Here is an 18905-nt window from a genome sequence, read left to right as displayed (position 1 = left end):
GGCACATGAAATGTTAATTCTATGCATAACTAAATCTCTGGGGAGCATAGGATAGGCCCTCCAGGAAGTCAGACCTGCTTTGATGGAGTCAGGAAAGAGACTGGCTTGGGGCTATGATTTTGGTGAAGTGGTGGGGGAGGGGAGGAATTCTGCTTCCAGGGGCTTATGTGGTTTCTACCTCTTAGTGACAAATGAAGAGGAGACCCCGATGTTTCTGGTTAGATTCCCGTGTGGGGCAGATGGAGAAGAGGCTATGAGTGAGCCATACATTGTCAGCATTCAAATGCAGAGGAATATAATGTCTGGCCAGGTATTTTCCTTAAAAATTTTAATATATGAGCAAAAATGAGATAAAGGGTCATTATTTGTTGACAACAAATATGTCTATAGAAATGAGTGCAAGAACAATTGTAAGTGAGCCAGTGGTGTTGATGATGATGAGGGTGATGGTGGTGAGGGTGATGGTGATGGTGGTGATAAGGATGATGATGGTTATGATGACAAGGATGGACTGAGACAGGGGTCCTGGTCTAATGAAATGAAGGCACCTCATATAGACACACCATCACATGGCTCCTGCAGTGAGGGGTGTCCACCCTTCACTGTCAGTGTTGAGAGTTTTCATGGAAGGGACACAAATGAATTGTGCATCTTCAGGAATCCATGTTGAGATCAGATCAGTAATGACCCCAAAGGTGTCCCAGTGGGAATACCTTGGACCTTAGAAGGGGTCACCTTCTAGAACAGAGACACTGTGAGAATGTCCATGTAGGAAACAGGGGTCCCCTTCCCACCAGTGTGCAGTGACAGGTTCCTTATTTCTCTTGATCCCTGCCTGCATGACCTTTAACGCTTCTACTTCAATCAACTCCTGCTCACCGTTATTCAGGTGTTTCCTACGATGATACGAGCTGTCTCTATGATGCCTTGCACTTCCTCCTGGGCCTTCACTGGAGGAGGCTTTAAACCCACATGTCCAGTAATTCTCTGTCCATGAACATCAGGCACATTTCTGTCATGTGACTCAAATCAAGTCCAGCTTCCTCTCCTCAACCAATTCCACAGTCACATCCACATTTATGGATAGTTTCCCAGCTGCGCTCCCCTCTGGTACCGGAACCTGTTCCAGTCCCTGAGGCTGCTGTAGCCAATCACAGGGACAGTGGAGGCTCAGCATTTTCTGGGAGTTCTTTGTAAAATCCCCCAAAACAGGTTCCGTTAAAGGAAATACCTATGTATTGAACTTTAATAAAAGTAAAACATTTGTCCCACCAAGAATGTCATCAAAGATATTCAATGACAGCTTATCATGAGATTATATTTTGGAATCGTGGCCTGATGGGAGAAGGTGTGTATAACACATTAAGATATTGTATGTTATGGGGGAGACCCACCACCATCTGACCACAGTGACCTCCCAGAGGAAGGGCAGAGGGAGGTTTGGAGGGAGGGATTCCTCTCAGGGTTAAAGTTCTCTTTCCTGTGAGAAATTCTCTGGTGGAATTCTCCTCACTCACCTCCCATTGAACCCAACATCACTGATGACACTAGACTGAGAAAGCAGGCCAATCCCCTTCCATCATCATTTCAACATATGAATGATTCTATGTTGTACACATACATGATCATTGCTTTATTTAGTGTCTTCTCTCCACCTAGAGCCATGACTATTTCTGATGGAACTATGTGGTGTCTCTGCAATAGACCACGAGCTTACATAAAGGAAGAGTGTGCACAGGAAGCTGCAGACACAGTCACCAAATTTCCTGCTTCAAGAATCACAGATGTCTCACCTTTCTGTGCTTGGGAGATAGTTTCTCATGTCAAAGGAACAACATAAACTAAGATGTAAGATGCTGAGAGTGGCTGTCCTTTATTTTTATATTTTGCACAAGGGTAGAATTTATATAAAATTACAGACTATAAAATTACAGACAATAAATTTGGAAATTGTGCATACACTAGGGTGTTGAGATTCAGAAACTGTTGTAACAAAAGCTAATCTCGATAAATCTATTTGAAAGATGCCTGAGAAGTGAAAAGTGTAACCTGCTCATCTAGTCCACCATTTCTTCTCATGCTCAGAAAGTCTAGGCTGAGCTATGACATGAATCCAATGAGTGTCGTGACCCATGGGGTTCCCTGAGCCTGACTTACCTGGTGAGTGAGGTCAAAGGGAACAGAGGTCCACACACAGGCCACAGAATGACCAAGGAAGCCCGACCTCAGTCCCTCCACTTATAGGAAAGGCTGCCCCACATGCAAATTTCAATTCAAGCTCCAGGGTACATCCTCCCCTGGGCTGTGCAGACTCACAGCTCTCTCCTCACTCAGGGCTGAGGTCTCTGGAAGGCAGAGTTGTGGTCTAGAAGATGAGAATGCTGGGTCTTCTGCTGTGCCTGCTGACAGCCCCCCAGGGTGAGGGTCTCAGGGGTCAGGAAGGGGTTATGGGATGGCTGTGACTGTAGGTGACTGACAGGACTGATGCTCCTTGTCCCCAGGTGTCCTGTCCCAGGTGAACCTGCAGGAGTCGGGCCCAGGACTGGTGAAGCCCTCGCAGACCCTCTCCCTCACCTGCACTGTGTCTGGGGACTCAGTCACCAGCAGTGACTACTGGAGCTGGATCCGCCAGCCCCCAGGGAAAGGGTTGCAGTGGATGGGGTGGTGGTCAGGGGGCACAAGCTACAACCCAGCCTTCCAGGGCCGCATCTCCATCACTGCTGACACGGCCAGGAACCAGTTCTCCCTGCAGCTGAGCTCCGTGACCACCGAGGACACGGCCGTGTATTACTGTGCAGGAGACACAGTGAGGGGAAGTCAGTGTGAGCCCAGACACAAACCTCCCTGAGGAGACAGTAGGGCTGGGCTGCAGGGGGCGCCCGGACACCAGGGGGCGCTCAGGACCAGCACAGAGAGCAGCCCCAGGAGCAGGGGCACAGGGAGGTAGGAGGGATGTGTCTTCCTGTTGGGCTCAGGGATTTCCTCTCAAGCTCTCAGCTGCCTCCAGGGAGGGCTCTTCCTTCTCATGTTTTCACTGCAGACAGCAGTGAAGAAGGGGCAATGTGTTTGCAGGTGGCATGGCAGCAGTGACGGGGACTCTCCTTCACCAAGTCTCCTTCACAAATTCTAAAAGTGGCTTTTTTCACTCTTTTCAGGGTTCATCAGCAAGTACGCACGTGAACATGTGTCTTCACAGCAAGTCACTCTCAGTCGGTAATCGAAGGCCAAATCCTTATCTATGGGACACACACGCTCAGGGTGGGGGTGGGGGTGTCCTTCATACCATGCTTTCAGTTTCAGGAAAATTAACTCAAACATTTTAAAACATTTTAAACCTTTTCAGACATTTTTAAACATTTTAAACATTTCTATATGTTACTACAACACAGACAATGGGGTGGTGAGTGTATAGATGGGGGACGGGAGGGAGCAGAAAGGGGTTTATGGGGGGAAAGGAAGGCCTATGTAATACTTTTAACAATAAAGATTTTTAAAAAGAGAGAGAGAGAGAGAGAGAGAGAGAGAGCACCTCCTGTTCACTCTCCTGTCACCCAGTCCCTGCCTTGCTCTCTCCCACCTCTATGTCACTCCTCACATTCCCTCCTTCACTTCAAATGCACAAACGCAGCTGCAAACCGTTATTCTCCGGATCATTGGAGGTCTTGCTCCCCAACAGTTCTCATCTTCCGTTTGGCTCCAATAAAATCTTATAAAACATTCTCTACTGCCAATAACCAATTCCAGCATGTAATAATTACAAGAGTTTTACCAAAAGGTCGGTGAAGCTTGGGGAGCTCAACAGGGTTGAGTCACATGTAGTTTACCTGTTGGAAAGGGCTACAAAGCACTTCCCCCAAACCTGAAAAGGATGACTGTTAACTGCCAGACAGCTCAGGACATTTTATTGCCTCCTGTTGGCCAAACACCTGAACAGGTGTAGGCTATTCCCTAAACTGACAATCTCTGTAAACCCTTTGATACCAAACCCTTTGAAGTGTATATTTCCACCTTGCCTTGGGACAACTTGTATTTAATAAAAGCACGGGTCCTTGGTCAAGAAGAAGAGTCTTCTAGCTCCTTCAGCTGGAAGCTCCTCTGACCCCCAATGCCCTTCAAAAATATCTTTCTTCCTTGGACTCCTTCTTAATCATCTAAGCACAGCCCTTTCTCCAGAATGCAGAACCCTTTGTAAGGCTGGGACAAAGAACCCCGGCACTCTACATGTTTGGACATTCCTTACATCAACATGTTGTCCTTTTTCATTTACAAAATACGTTCACACACGTTTCTTCCCTGTGTGGAGAGGGAAGTGCACACAATTATAAAACCTGCTACCTGGACAGGATGAGTTCAAATGAGTTCACAGGTGCTGGAGATGAGACAAGTTTGCTGTTGGTTGTCATGGATGTAAGTGTCCCGTCTTTTTCCAGCCCAGGAGGTGTGACTGGGAGGTTGAGCATCGACCTATGAACCAGGACAATGGTCAGCAAACTCATTAGTCAACAGAGCCAAATATCAACAGTACAACGATTGAAATTTCTTTTGAGAGCCACATTTTTAAAACTTAAACCTCTTCTAACACCACTTCTTCAAAATAGACTCGCCCAGGCTATAGTATTTTGTGGAAGAGCCACACTCAAGGGGCCAAAGAGCGGCATGTGGCTCGCGAGCCGCAGTTTGCTGACCACAGAACCAGGAGGTCATGGTTGGATCCCTTGTTCATGGCACATGCACAGGTTGCAGTCTCGATCACCAGGGGGTGCGGGCCAGGAGGCAGCCGATTAATGATTCTCATCATTGATGTTTCCATCGCTCCACTGGCCTCCTCTCTGGAGTCAAGGAAAGTGTATAAAGAAGGAGAAGGAAAGAAAGGAGGCCTCCCCAGCGGTGCCTTCTCCCCTGTGACACTCTGGCAGGTTCCCCTGCTGGTTGAATCGGCATAAAATCCACAACATAAATGAGCCACTTTAAAGTCATTGACATGAGAACCTCTAAGACCCTGGAGAATATTTTCAAGAGTTAATTTGAGCCAAACTTGATCACCAGAACAGCGAGCCCAGCTTCTTCTGACCCTGGGATCGGGGGTCACCAAGTCCAAGAATGAAATCGGGGACCAGAAGGTTTAAGCAAAAGCATAGAGCATTTATTACAAGCAGATTCAGGCTCCCCGCATGGGGAGGGGACCCCTGATGGGCTGCCCCTGAAGCCTGTGGTCTCGGGTGTATATGTGCCACCAGCCTGCTCCATGTCCCCCCGTGTGCCCACATGATGGCCCTCCTTGTTCCTGCCCAGCAAGGGGCCTGCACGTCCCCTGTCCCCTTGTGTGCGCTCCCCTTCCTGTCCCAGGCCCTCCCTCGTTTCCCAGGCTCCCGCTCTGAGTCCCGAAACATTCTGCTGTGTCTGCCTGGTTGGTGCCTGTGGTTAGGCTGCTCAGAGGGCCGCGTCTGCCCTGCCTACCAGCCACCTGCCTTGGTTTCCCATGGACCCTGCCCTGTCTGCCTGCCCGTCAAGCTAACTCCCCTCAAAGCCACCCCTTCTGGACGTGTGTCTGGGGTCCTCCAGGAACAGGAAGCTCATCTTCCTAAAACACAGGCTCTCCTTACAAACACCAGAGTCACTGCTCAGCCCCAGCCCCTCCTCCCGCCTCTGCTGGCCTGGGATGGGCGCTGCCCCCTCTGTTCTCTCTGTTGTTGGTAGATTTCCAGGGCGGTTGCTCTTCTCCCTTCTCATTCTCTGTTTGTTCAAAAGGAGTCACTGAGGAGAAGGCGGAGAAGAAAAATGGTGTTGGAGGCAGCTTCAAACTCTTGTTCCTCCACAAAAGCATCAAAAAACAAACCTAAACTGTCAGAACTGGCATCTGAAGGGCTCTCGAACACAGTCAGAAACCTGCAGCAACTGAGTGAACCCCGAGTCAAGTACATGCTGCTCAGAAAGGGAAGGAGCCAAGGGTGTGGCTCAGGGGTTGAGTGTAGGTCCAGGAACCACCAGGTTATGGGATTGATTCCGGGTCAGGGTACATGCCCTGGGTTGCAGGATCAATCCCCAATAGGAGGCATGCAGGAGGCAGTCAATCAATGATTCTCTCTCGTCATTGATGGTTCCATCTCCTTCTCCCTCTCCCTACCTCTCTGACATCAATAACAATATTTTTCAAAGAATAATAAAAACATCAAATGTCACACAAAAAACTGGAAATCCAGAGGATAAAGGAATGACGACTTTAAAGTGCTGAAAAAAAAAAATGAAAAGCCATCCACTTAGAATTCTAAACTAACTGAAAATACATTTCAACATGGAATGAAGCCTGGTTGATGGCACTCAGTGGTTGAGCTTCGCCCTATGATTCCATTCCTGCTCAGGGCACATGCCCATATTGTGAGCTCCATACCCAATATTGGCCATGCAGGACACAATAGATCAATGACTCTTTCTCATCATTGACGTTTCTATCTTTCCCTCCCTCTACCTTGCTTTCTGAAATCTATGAAATATATACTATATTTAAAAAAACGCTAATATGCAAATTGTCACCTGGACCAGGAGTTTAACCAGGGGGCGGGGCCGGCTGGCCAACTACACGCCGCCCTTCCCTCCAACCGGCCCACCCCGATAGTCCAGGATCGAGCGGGCCGGCCAGACTCCACCAGCACACAAATTCCCGCTCTTGGCCTCTAGTTTTAAAATAAATAAATAAAAAGGTTGTGGATTTGATTACCAGTCCCAGCAGTTATTTTCTCTGCTGTCAATATTTCTCTTTCTCTCCCATCTCTGATCAATATTTTTATCTGACATCAATATTTCCCTCTCCTTTCCTTTCCCTCTAAAAATCAATGAGCACGTCCTCAGGTGAGAATAAAGGAAAGATCCAGCCTGGCTCCTATGCCTCAGTGATTTAACTTTGACTCTGGACCCAAGAAGTTACTGTTTTGATTCCTGGTGAGGACACATGATTGGGGTTGCAGGCTCCATCCCCAGAGAGGGCCATGCAGTAGGCAGCCAGTCAATGATTCTCTCTCATGTATGTCTCTCTCTATTCCTCTCCCTTTTTCTCTGTCTAAATATCAAGAAAATTGTATTTTTTAAAAGATCTGTATCTATGTCTATCTGTACATAAATCTATATCTATATCTATCTATTTGTCTATGTCTATATCTATATTTCTATATCTATATCTATATATCTATATCTATATCTATATCTATATCTATATCCATATCCATATCTATATCTATATCTATATCTATATCTATATCTATAACTATATCTATATCTATGTCATCTATAACTCTGCAAGAACAGGCACATTGATGTTATCCCTAAGGAGTCACTGATTGTGCCCACATCCCAATTCCTGACCACCTCCTGCAGCACAGCCCCTGGTGCGGAAGAAGAGGTCCCTGGGCACGGTGACCAGGACCCCAAGGAGGGCCTGGTTCTCTGAGGGCACAGTCAGCACCTCCTTCCAGGAGAAGCCCCAGGGACAGGGACCTCCTTCACCTCTTGCCCTTTGTATGTGCAGACACCTCCCATATGCAAATGCCCACACAGCCACCAGACACACACACACACACACAGTTGGCGTCCACTTAAATGCAGGGCCTCCTCACCCTGGAGAATACTTTCTGGGGGAAGAGGACCTCACCTTCAAGACATGACTCCCCTGTGGCTCTTCCTCTTCCTGCTGTCAGCTCCCAGATGTGAGTGACTCAGGGCTTAGACATGAGAAGATGGGGACCCTGCATCTGAGCCCAGGATTCACTGTGTTCTCTCTGTTCCAGGTGTCCTGTCCCAGGTGCAGCTGCAGGAGTCGGGCCCAGGACTGGTGAAGCCCTCGCAGACCCTCTCCCTCACATGCACTGTCTCTGGTTACTCCATCACCAGTGGTTACTGCTGGGGCTGGATCCGCCAGCCCCCAGGGAAGGGGCTGGAGTGGATAGGGCACATATGTTATAATGGAAACACTTTCTACAGCCCCTCCCTCAAGAGCCGAACCTCCATCTCCAGAGACACTTCCAAGAACCAGTTCTCCCTGCAGCTGAGCGCCATGACCACCGAGGACACGGCCGTGTATTACTGTGCAAGACACAGTGAAGGGAAGTCAGTGTGAGCCCAGACACTAACCTCCCTGAGGAGACAGCAGGGCTGGGCTGCAGGGGGCGCCCAGACATAAGGGGCCGCTCAGGGTCCCTGAACACAAGGACCATCCCAGAAGCAGGTGCAGTTGGAGGTCTGGGCTGGTTCCTGTGTGGTTTCCTCCTCATGTCACAGTTTCCCTCAGGGAACTTCTGGGTCCTGATTCTGCACTTACCTCTGAGGACTCTGAGGGAGAAAGTCTGTTATAAACAGAAACAACTTCCTCACATGGACAAACCGCAGAGTCTTTGCAGGCACTCCTGTGCCAAGTACCAGGTAATGATCAAATCTTCTGACCCAGGTCACCTAGATACAACGAGAGGCTCTTCTGACTCCACAGTGCAGCTCAGCCCCACACAGCTCAGGGCCAAGCCAGCCAGCAGGACAGGAGCGTGGTGGACAGCGGGCACTGTGAATGCCGCATCCATTAGCGGCTAGGGTTCAAGGTCTAGAGAAGGGGCTGACGCATAAATGAATACACTAGACAAGAAATATAAAGTTAGAAAGCCTGGGGGAGCCATGTGGAGACCTTACTCTATAGCGGAGAGGCTCCCTGAAACCCGGCACCCATCACCTTTTATTTACTTGTACACACATTTGCCCTTTAGGAGTGCACACAGGCATATCCATGGTAAAGTTTGGTAAACAGTAAAGGATTATCAGGTTAGGGGATTGCCTTCAGGCATTCGGCCCAAAGCAGGGCAATATTATGCTGATTTTCAGCCCTTTCTGTATATCAAAGTCCATAGCTTTCCAGTGGACTTCTTGTATAATTATGCTAACTACTTGTTTGTCTTCGCCTCCAGCAGGGCACCCGTCATGTGACCCCAAAGCTAGAGAAGAAGGACCCCAGGTGTTCAAGGTCATTGACTTGTCATCATACTCACAGCACTGAGAGTAGCTGACACCAGGCAGAGGCAGCTGACCCCCAGCAGGCTGGTCCAGATGTCCAGGACGACCACCAATACCCACACCAAGGGGCATGGGATGTGTATTATGCACGTAGCTGAACTCTCTGGAAGCACAGGAGAGGCCCTTCAGGAAGGCAGAGCTGCTTTGATGGTGGGGGGAGGGGGATTCTGCTTCCAGGGGTTGTGTGGCTACAATCTCTTAGTGACCAATGAAGAGGAGACCAATATTTCGAGTCAGATTCCCGTGGGGGGGCAGATGGAGAAGAGGCAGGAATGAGTCATACGTTGTCAGCAGTCGAATGTAAATAATACAATGTCTGGCTACCTATTGCCCTTCACAATGTTAATAAATGACCAAATATGAAGTAAAGGGTCAGTACTGTGTGCAACAACCATGTCTACAGAAAATGGGTGGAGAACTATTATACGTAAGACGATGTTGTGGATGAGGATGATCATGGTGGTGATGATGACGATGACCCTGGACTGAGACAGGGGTCCTGATCCAATGGAATGAAGGCTCCTCATACAGACACACAGTCACCTTGGCTCATGCAGTGAGGGGTGTCCAACATTCCCTGTAGGTGTTGTGAGATTTCATAAATGGGACCCCAAAGAATGAGGCAGCTTGGGTGATTCAGGTGAGACCATGTGAATAATGACCCCACAGGTGTCTGAGTGCTAATCCTATTGGCCTGGGAAGGTGTCACCTTCTAGAACAGAGACACTGTGAGAATGTGCCTGTAGGAAACAGGGGTCCCCTTCCCACCAGTGTGCAGTGAGGGGTTCCTTATTTCTCTTGATCCCTGCCTGCATGACCTTTAAGGCTTCTACTTCAATCAACTCCTGCTCATCATTATTCAGGTTTTTCCTACTATGATGCGAGCTGTCTCTATGATGCCTTGCACTTCCTTCTGGGTCTTCAATGGAGAAGACTTTAAACCCACATGTCCAGTAGCTCTTTGTCCATGAACATCAGGCACAGTTCTGTCATGTGACTCAAATCAAGTCCAGCTTCCTCCCCTCACCCAGGTCCATAGCCACGTCCAGATTTATGGGTAGTTTCCCAGCAGCTCTCCCCTCTGCTACCAGAACCAGCTCCAGTTCCTGTGGCTGCTGTAGCCAATGCACATGGACAGTGGAAGCCCAGCATTTTCTAGGGAGTTCTTTGTAAAATCACCCAAAACAGGTCCCATCAAAGAAAATAGTGATGAATTGAACATTAATAAAATAAACACATTTTCCCCACCAAATATTTCATCAAGTAAATTTAATGACAAGCTTAGCAAGAGAATATATCTCAAATCCTGTGCCTGATGGGGAATGTGTGCATTGCACATTAAGGGTGTGGTATGTTGTGGGGAGAGCCCGGCACCCTCTGACCACAGTGAGCATCCTCAGGGACAGGGCAGAGGGAGGCTGGGATGAGGGGTTCCTGACAGGGTTGAAGTGTCCTTTCCTGTGAGAAAATGTTCACTAGGAATTCAACAATTCCCCTCCCTCTGAACCCCAACACCACTGATAACACTAGACTGAGAAATCAGGTCTCTTAACAGGCTGCCATAACACTTCAACATGTGAAAAATTCTCAGTGGTGCACAGGCATAATCACTGCTTTTATTTCTAATCTTTTCTCCAGGTTAAATCATGATTATCACTGCTGTGATTAGCTCTGCTGTGATTATCTCTGCTGTGCAATATGCAATGGGCTTGCATAAGGGAAGAGTTTCGCAGTGAGTTATAACACAATAAAAAGGTTCCAACATCAAGAATCAAGGGTCTCCCTTTTCCTTGTGCTTTGGTAGTAGTTACTCAGATCAAAGTGAATACCGACCTCAGATCCTCTACTTATAAGGGAAAGGCTGCCCCACATGCAAATTTCCATTCAAGCTCCAGGATACATCCTCCCCTGGCTGTGCAGGCTCACAGCTCTCTCCTCACTCAGGGCTGAGGTCTCTGGAAGGCAGAGCTGTGGTCTAGAAGAAGATGAGACTGCTGGGTCTTCTCCTGTGCCTGCTGACAGCCCCACAAGGTGAGGGTCTCAGGGGTCAGGCAGGGGTCATGGGACGGTTGTGACTGCAGGTGACTGACAGGACTGATGCTCCTTGTTCCCAGGTGTCCTGTCCCAGGTGCAGCTGCAGGAGTCGGGCCCAGGACTGGTGAAGCCCTCACAGACGCTCTCTCTCACCTGCACTGTGTCTGGATTCTCTCTGACAAGCTATAGTGTACACTGGATCCGCCAGGCTCCAGGAAAGGGGCTGGAGTGGGTCTGGGTTATACGGAGTTATGGGGGTACAGCCTATAACCCAACACTGAAATCCCGCCTCAGCATCACCAGGGACACGTCCAAGAGCCAAGTTTACTTAACACTGAACAGCCTGAGAGCCGAGGATACAGCTGTGTATTACTGTGCTAGAAACACAGTGAGGGGAAGTCAGTGTGAGCCCAGACACAAACCTCCCTGAGGAGACAGCAGGGCTGGGCTGCACGGGGCACTCAGGACACCAGGGCTTGCTCAAGACCCACAGCACAGAGAGCAGCCCCAGGAGCAGGGGCAGGGGGAGGTGGGAGGGAAGGGCTTTCCTGTTGGGCACAGGAATTTCCTCTCAAGCTCTCAGCTGCCTCCAGGGAGGGCTCCTGCTCTTTCTCTGAGGCTCTAATTTCCCACTTTCTCACTGCAGACCCCAGAGGAGGAGGTGACACTGCTGCTGGCAGAAGACATATGGGCAGTGAGGGGGACTCTCCTCACAACATGATACTGTACATACAAAACCTGAAAGACTCGACCAAAAAACTACTGGATTTGAGAAACGAATTCGGTAATGTAGCAGGATAGGAAATTAACAGCCCAAAATCGATGGTACTTTTTACAATAACGAATTCTCAGAAAGGGGAACCAGACCAACAATCCCATTTACCATTGCATCAAAAACATTATGATACTTAAGAATAAACTGAGCCAAGCAGGTAAAAGACTTGTACTCAGAAAAACACAGGAGGTTGAATAAACAGATAGAGGAAGACATAAACAAGTGAAAAAGTATACTGTGATCATGGATTAGTAGAATTAACATCATTAAAACGTCCATATTACCCAAAGCACTCTACAGATTCAATGTAATCCCTATTAAAATAGTAACAGCATATTTCAGAGATCTACAACAAATACTCCAAACAGATCTACAACAAATACTCCAAAAATTTATATGGAACCGAAAAAGATCCCAAGTAGCCACAGCCATCTTGAGAAAGAAGAATAACAGTGGAGGGATCACAATACCAGATATCGAATTATACTCCAAAGTCATAGTAATCAAAACAGCCTGGCACTGGCACTGGAACAGGCATATACATCCATGGAAGAGAAGAGAGAACACAGAAATCTACCCAAGCCATTACGCTCAATTAATATTTGACAAAGGAGGCAAGAGCATACAATGGAGTCCAAACAGTCCTTCAATAAATATTGTTGGGAAAATTGGACAGATAAATGAGCAACAAATGAAACAATACACGAACATACACCACAAAGGAGTAAACTCAAAATGGTTAAAAACTTAAATGTAAGTAGGGAAACCATAAAAATCCTAGAAGAAGCCACAGGCAGCAATATCTCAGACATCTCTCATAGCAATGTGTTTGCAGACACATCTCCCAGGACAAAGGAAACTAAGGAGAAAATAAACAAATGGGGTTACATCAGAATAAAAAGTGTCTGCACATTAAAGAAACCATCCACAAAATGAAAAGGGAGCCCACAGTCTGGGAGAACATATTTGGCAAGGACACATGTGAGAAAGGGTTAATATCCAAAATGTATAAGAAACCCATAGAACTTAACCAAAGGAAGACAAGCAATCCAATTACAAAATGGGCAAAGGACCTAAATACACACTTCTCCAAAGGGAACATACAGATGGCCAAGAGCCATAGGAAAAATGCTCAGAGTCAGTGACCATCAGAGAGATGCAAATTAAAGGACAGTGAGGTATCAGCTCACACCTGTCAGAATGGCGACCATCAACAAATCAACAAATGACAAGTGCTGGCGAGGGTGTGGAGCAAAGGGAACCCTCCTACTCTGCTGGTGGGAATGCAGGCAGGTGCAGCCACTATGAACACAGAATGGACTTTCCTCAGAAAATTAAAGATGGAACTGCCATTTCACCCAGTGATCCCACTTTTAGGAATATATGCTAAGGGACCCCAAACACCAATCAGAAACAATGTATGCACCCCTATGTTCATAGCAGCAAAACTTGCAATAGCTGAGATCTGGAAACAGCCCAAGTGCCCATCAGTAGCTGAGTGGTTGAAAAGCTGTGTTACATTTATGCCACACAATACTATGCAGCAGTAAAAGAGAAGGATCTCTCCCTTTGGGACAGCATGGAGGGACCTGGAGAGTATCATGCTAAGTAAAATAAGCCAGTCAGAGAAGACAAGTATCACATGATCTCACCCATATGTGGAACCTAATGAACAAAATAAACTGATGAAGAGAGTGGATCCAGAGACCTGGAAGCATGGAGCAGACTGGGGAATCTCAGAGGGAAGTCGTGGTAGGGTGGATGGGTGGGAAGAGGTCAACCAAAAACTCATATGCATAGAGGCTTAATCCATGGACACAGACAATAGGATGGTGAAGGCCTGGGGCACCCGGGGCAGGCTAGGTGTCAATGGGGGATACAAGGGGACATGAGTAATTCCTTCAACAATAAAGGTACAATTTAAAGAAAAAAGAATTAGGACTGGGACCCTCAGACTCCCCTGAACATGGTCCCTGTGTCACCATCTTCTCTCAGGTGTGGTCAAGACCTCAGCTATGAAAGACTCTGCCTCATGAATATGCAAAAGAGAGGAGGCAGAGGAGGGTAAATATGGGTAAGTCTGTGCCCTGAGGGCATCACCCACAGCCACACCCTCCCCTACAGAAGTGCTCCCAGCACAGCCCTCACCATGCACTGGAGCTGGAGAACCCTCCTCCTGGTGGCCATGGCGACAGGTAAGGGGCTCCCGTCCTGGTTAAGGAGGGTCCAGGGACAGTCCAGGGGGATTCCACTCACTCCTGTCTCCTCCCACAGGTGTCCACTCCCAGGTGCAGCTGGTGCAGTCTGGGGCTGAGGTGAGGAAGCCTGGGGCCTCCGTGAAGGTCTCCTGCAAGTCTTCTGGATACACCTTCACCAGCTACTGGATGCACTGGGTGCGACAGGCCCCAGGACAGGGACTTGAGTGGGTGGGGATAGTTAACCCTTTATTTATAATAACAAACTACGCACAGAAATTCCAAGGCAGAGTCTCCATGACAGCAGACACGTCCACGAGCACAGCCTACATGGAGCTCAGCAGCCTGAGAACCAAGGACACAGCTGTGTATTACTGTGGGAGACTCAGTGAGGGGAAGTCAGTGTGAGCCCAGACACTAACCTCCCCGAGGAGGCAGCAGGACTGGGCTGCAGGAAGCGTCAGGGACACCAGGCATCGCTCAGGGCCCTCACCAAAAGCATGTGGAGAGTTAAAGAAAGACACCATTTCCTGCACCATCTTAAATTAGTTTTGCACCGAGGCTCAGCCACAGAGCTCACAGGAAGCCCTGTCCTAGGTCTAGTTTTAGGGATTATGTTTGTGAACAAAAAGGGGGCTCTGTCCTAAATCTGACAAAACTCAGTGACTGCCAGGACCTCACAGGAAGCTCTGATCACACATTCCTACCTGGGCAGTCTTGGGGGTGGGCACGCCCCAGGCCTATGACTTCTTTACTAAAAGGCTCCTCTTTGCCTGAAGCACCCCCATCCATGGTTCCTGTGCATCTGGGTTAACACACCTGTGACATCAGCATGACCACCCTCAGCAGAGCACCTCCTGTTCACTATCCTGTCACCCGGTCCCCGCCTTGCTCTCTCCCACCTCAATGTCACTCTGCACCTTCCCTCCTTCACTTCAAATGCACAAACGCAGCTGCAACCCGTTATTCTCCGGAGCATTGGAGGTCTTGCTCCCCAACAGATGTGGTCAGTTTGGCTGAAATAAAATCTTATAAACATGCTCTCCATGTTTGGACATTCCTTACACCAACGTGTTGTCTTTTCTTCGTTTACCACACACGTTCACACACGTTTCTCCCGTGTGGAGAGGGAGGTGCACACAATCATAAAACCTGCTGCCTCCACATGATGGTGGTGGTGACTCTGAAGAGTTCGCACCCTTTGGTGTGGGGATGACGATCCAACCACTGAGCCCTCCATCCAGCTCAATGTGTAAATGATGGAAACTCTCCCCTGTGAGAGGCTGGGAACAGGGCTTGTGCACACGACCAGCAGGGAAGTGGAGGGAAATGTGTGCTTTCGGGAGGCAGCTGTGTGCTTGTGAGAGTGGCAGCAGGTTAGAGACAGAGGCTGCGGCCACAGTGTCCAGTCCAGCCTCTCCTGCCTCCTCACAGGCATATGTTAGAGTTTGTGGATGATCTGGTTGGAGAAAACAACAAGGAGAATCTTTCAGTCTCAAAATAAAAGCATCATTCAATGCAAATTCTTATTCCCAAACCCCAGAAAGCAACATGGCCCACGGTGGAGGAAGGGGAGCAGAGGAAGCCCCATCCACGTGCCTCTGGGGAGCACCCCTGGGTCCTCATCAAAACCCCGAGGAAGAAGGACTCTCAGTCCTGGAAGCTGCCCCCAAAGGAATGGGGTCAGGGTGACGGATCTCAGGAAAGGACGGAGGGAGGGCGGGTCAGGACTGGACCCCCTGTGGCCAGCATCCTTGAGTCCTTTCCCATCTGGGGTCGCCCCTAGGATGACAAGGTCAGGCATGCTGCCCAGGGTCACAGCTGCACCTTATATGCAGACTCCATGCAAATGGGGCTCTCCTCCTGCTCATAAAAGGGGGCCCTTGCCCAGCATTTTGGGGAGACACCCAGAACCCAAGCGCCTGAGACAGGACCCCAGCGGCTCCACCATGGACTTGGTGCCAAGCTGCGTTTTCCTCCTGATCATTTCTCAAGGTCATTCTCAGGAGTGGGGAGCGCTGAGACCTGTGCCTGTGCCTGTGTGTGCTTCCATGTGACTCTAAGTCCCCCTGTGTCTCTGTGTTTGCAGGTGTCCAGTGTGAGGTGCAGCTGGTGGAGTCTGGGGGAGACCTGGTGCAGCCTGGGGAGTCTCTGAGACTCTCCTGTGCAGCCTCTGGATTCACCTTCAGTAGCTACGATATGAACTGGGTCCGCCAGGCTCCAGGGAAGGGACTGGAGTGGGTCGCATACATTAGTAGTCCTAGTGGTAGTAGCACATACTACGCCGACTCTGTGAAGGGCCGCTTCACCATCTCCAGGGACAACGCCAAGAGCACGCTGTTCCTGCAAATGAGCAGCCTGAGAACTGAGGACACGGCCGTGTATTACTGTGCGAGAGACACAGTGAGGGGAAGTCAGTGTGAGCCCAGACACTAACCTCCCTGAGGAGGCAGCAGGGCTGGGCTGCAGAGAGCATGGAGGACACCAGGGGGCGCTCAGGACCCACAGCACAGAGAACAGCCCCAGGAGCAGGGGCAGAGGGAGGCTGGGGGAAGGGCCTTTCTGTTGGGCTCAGGGATTTCCTCTCAAGTTCTCAGCTGCCTCCAGGGAGGGCTCTTCCTTCTCATGTTCTCAATGCAGTCAACAGTGAAGAAGGGCATTGTGTTTGCAGGTGACATGAGGGCAGGGAGTGGACTCTCCTTCACCAAGTCTTATTTTCTGTTTCTCTTTCTCTACAAGGAGATCATCCTCAGTGCTCTCGGCGTCCTGGGTTTGGGAAACGTTCCCACCATGAGAGACCCCAGCGTAGCCCAGGTCCCTGTGTGCTGACCTCATGGCCCTGTCCCCACCTTTCCTTCTCACAGGCCCACCTGACCCCACCTTTACCTCTCACTGGTTCACCTGTCTCCACCTTTCCCTCTCACAGGCCCACCTGCCCCCACCTTTCCCTCTCACAGGCCCACCTGTCCCCATGTTTCCTTCTCACAGGTCCACCTGTGACACCACGACCAGGATCATCCCCCGGGACCTCCCACCTCAGCATTTCGTCCTCCCTACCTGTTGAATGAAACACACAAGGGCTTTAATCTAACAGACAGGAGTGGGTAGAACTGGTCTGTATTTTGAATTTCTAGAGGTTAAGAAAGTAACAACATCTGCAATGAATAATACATGGAGTTAGACTCACACTGCAGATTAAACATACATGAACTTCAAGAAGTCTAAGGAAACTCTCCAAAATGGAACACAGAATAAATTTCCCACAAAACAGCCAAGTGTCAGGAATGTTAGAGACAATAAAGCAGTTAAATATCTGTAATCATAAAAGTGTAATATGCAAATCGACCAAACAACCAAACAGCAGAATGACCATCCAGACGACTTTCCAGATGACCTCGCTGTGACACACACTGGCACCAGGCCAACCAATGAGGGTGCAATGTGATTGGATGGGGGTCCCCACCATTGCCCCATGATTGCCCTGGAAATGGATGCCCAGGCCACTGCCAGCAACACTCCGGTGGGTGTGCGGGGCCATCCAATGATCACCCCACAGAGGGAGGTCCAGGCAAGCTAAACGATTGCACTCCTTTCCTGTTTCCACAGGGGGAGGCGACCTGTGGTGGGGAAAGGAGGCAGAACCACATAGATGGCAAGTAGTGGCAGCAGCGGGGGTGGGTCCAGCTGCTGCAGCGGGAGGAAAGAAAACCCTGATGGGCCTTGATCACCGGCCAGGCCTAGGGACCCTACCTGAGGGGTCCTGGATTATGAGAGGGCACAGGCCGGGCTGAGTGACACCACCTGTCCTGTGCACAAATTCCATGCACCGGGCCTCTAGTCTATATGTACAACTGCCTAAAGGACCGAATGACTGAACCACCATTTGACCAGTTGCTATGATACGCACTGACCACCAGGGGGAAATCACTCAATGCAGGAGCTGCCCTCTGGTGGTCAGTGTGCTTCCATAGCAGCAGCGAGCTCAGCTGAATAACAGACACTGGCCTTACAGCTGGCGAGAGCAGCTGCAGCAGCACAAGCCTCTACAGCAGCACGCTACCAAGTGACGGCCTGCGCAGCACGGCCAGAATCAGCTGGAGCATCGTGGCACCCAGCCCGCGCTCAGGCTCCTCCCTGGCCACCTGCCAGTTGGCGCACTACTACATCCCTCAGAGGATGTCAGACTGCTGGTGTCCAGCCTATTCCTGCAGGCCCCAAGGGGTCCCGAATTGCGAGATGGTGCAGGCCAGGCTGAGGGACCCCACCGGTGAACGAATCAGTGCACTGGATCCCTAGTATATACATGGAATTGGAATCGAATAAAGAGGAGAGGGGGCACCAAGAAAAATGTTTGAAGAAATCATTTCAAATAGTTTTTCAGAATTTGATGTAAACTATAAAGAGATCTAAGGACACCAAAGTACTCCAAGAAGAAATGAAAATAAACAACATTAAGTCATGGCCCATTGAAGTCAAACTGGTGAAAAAGATAAAATGCCCACGGGCAGCAAAGAGAAAACCACACCTGAGTCAAGAAACAAGATTAATAATAACATAAAAGGTCACATGAAAAACTACCCAAACCAGAAGACAATGGAGGGACAACTCAAAGAGCTGAAGGAACATTAAAGGAACATCAATGTAGAATTCTAAACTAACAGAATATCTATTTCAAAACTTGATGAAATGAAATTACAAAATATCAGTTTTGTGAGATGCAGCTAGAGCAGTGCTTGGAGGGAAATGGACAGCATTAAATGCTTATGTTAGAAAAGGATAAAGATCTTTACAGCGATCATCTCAGCCAGTGGTCGGCAAACTCATTAGTCAACAGAGCCAAATATCAACAGTACAAT

Source organism: Plecotus auritus (genome assembly GCF_963455305.1).
Source record: "Plecotus auritus genome assembly, chromosome: 1".
In the NCBI taxonomy this organism is placed as follows: domain Eukaryota; kingdom Metazoa; phylum Chordata; class Mammalia; order Chiroptera; family Vespertilionidae; genus Plecotus; species Plecotus auritus.
Note: the sequence above shows the minus strand (reverse complement) of the source record.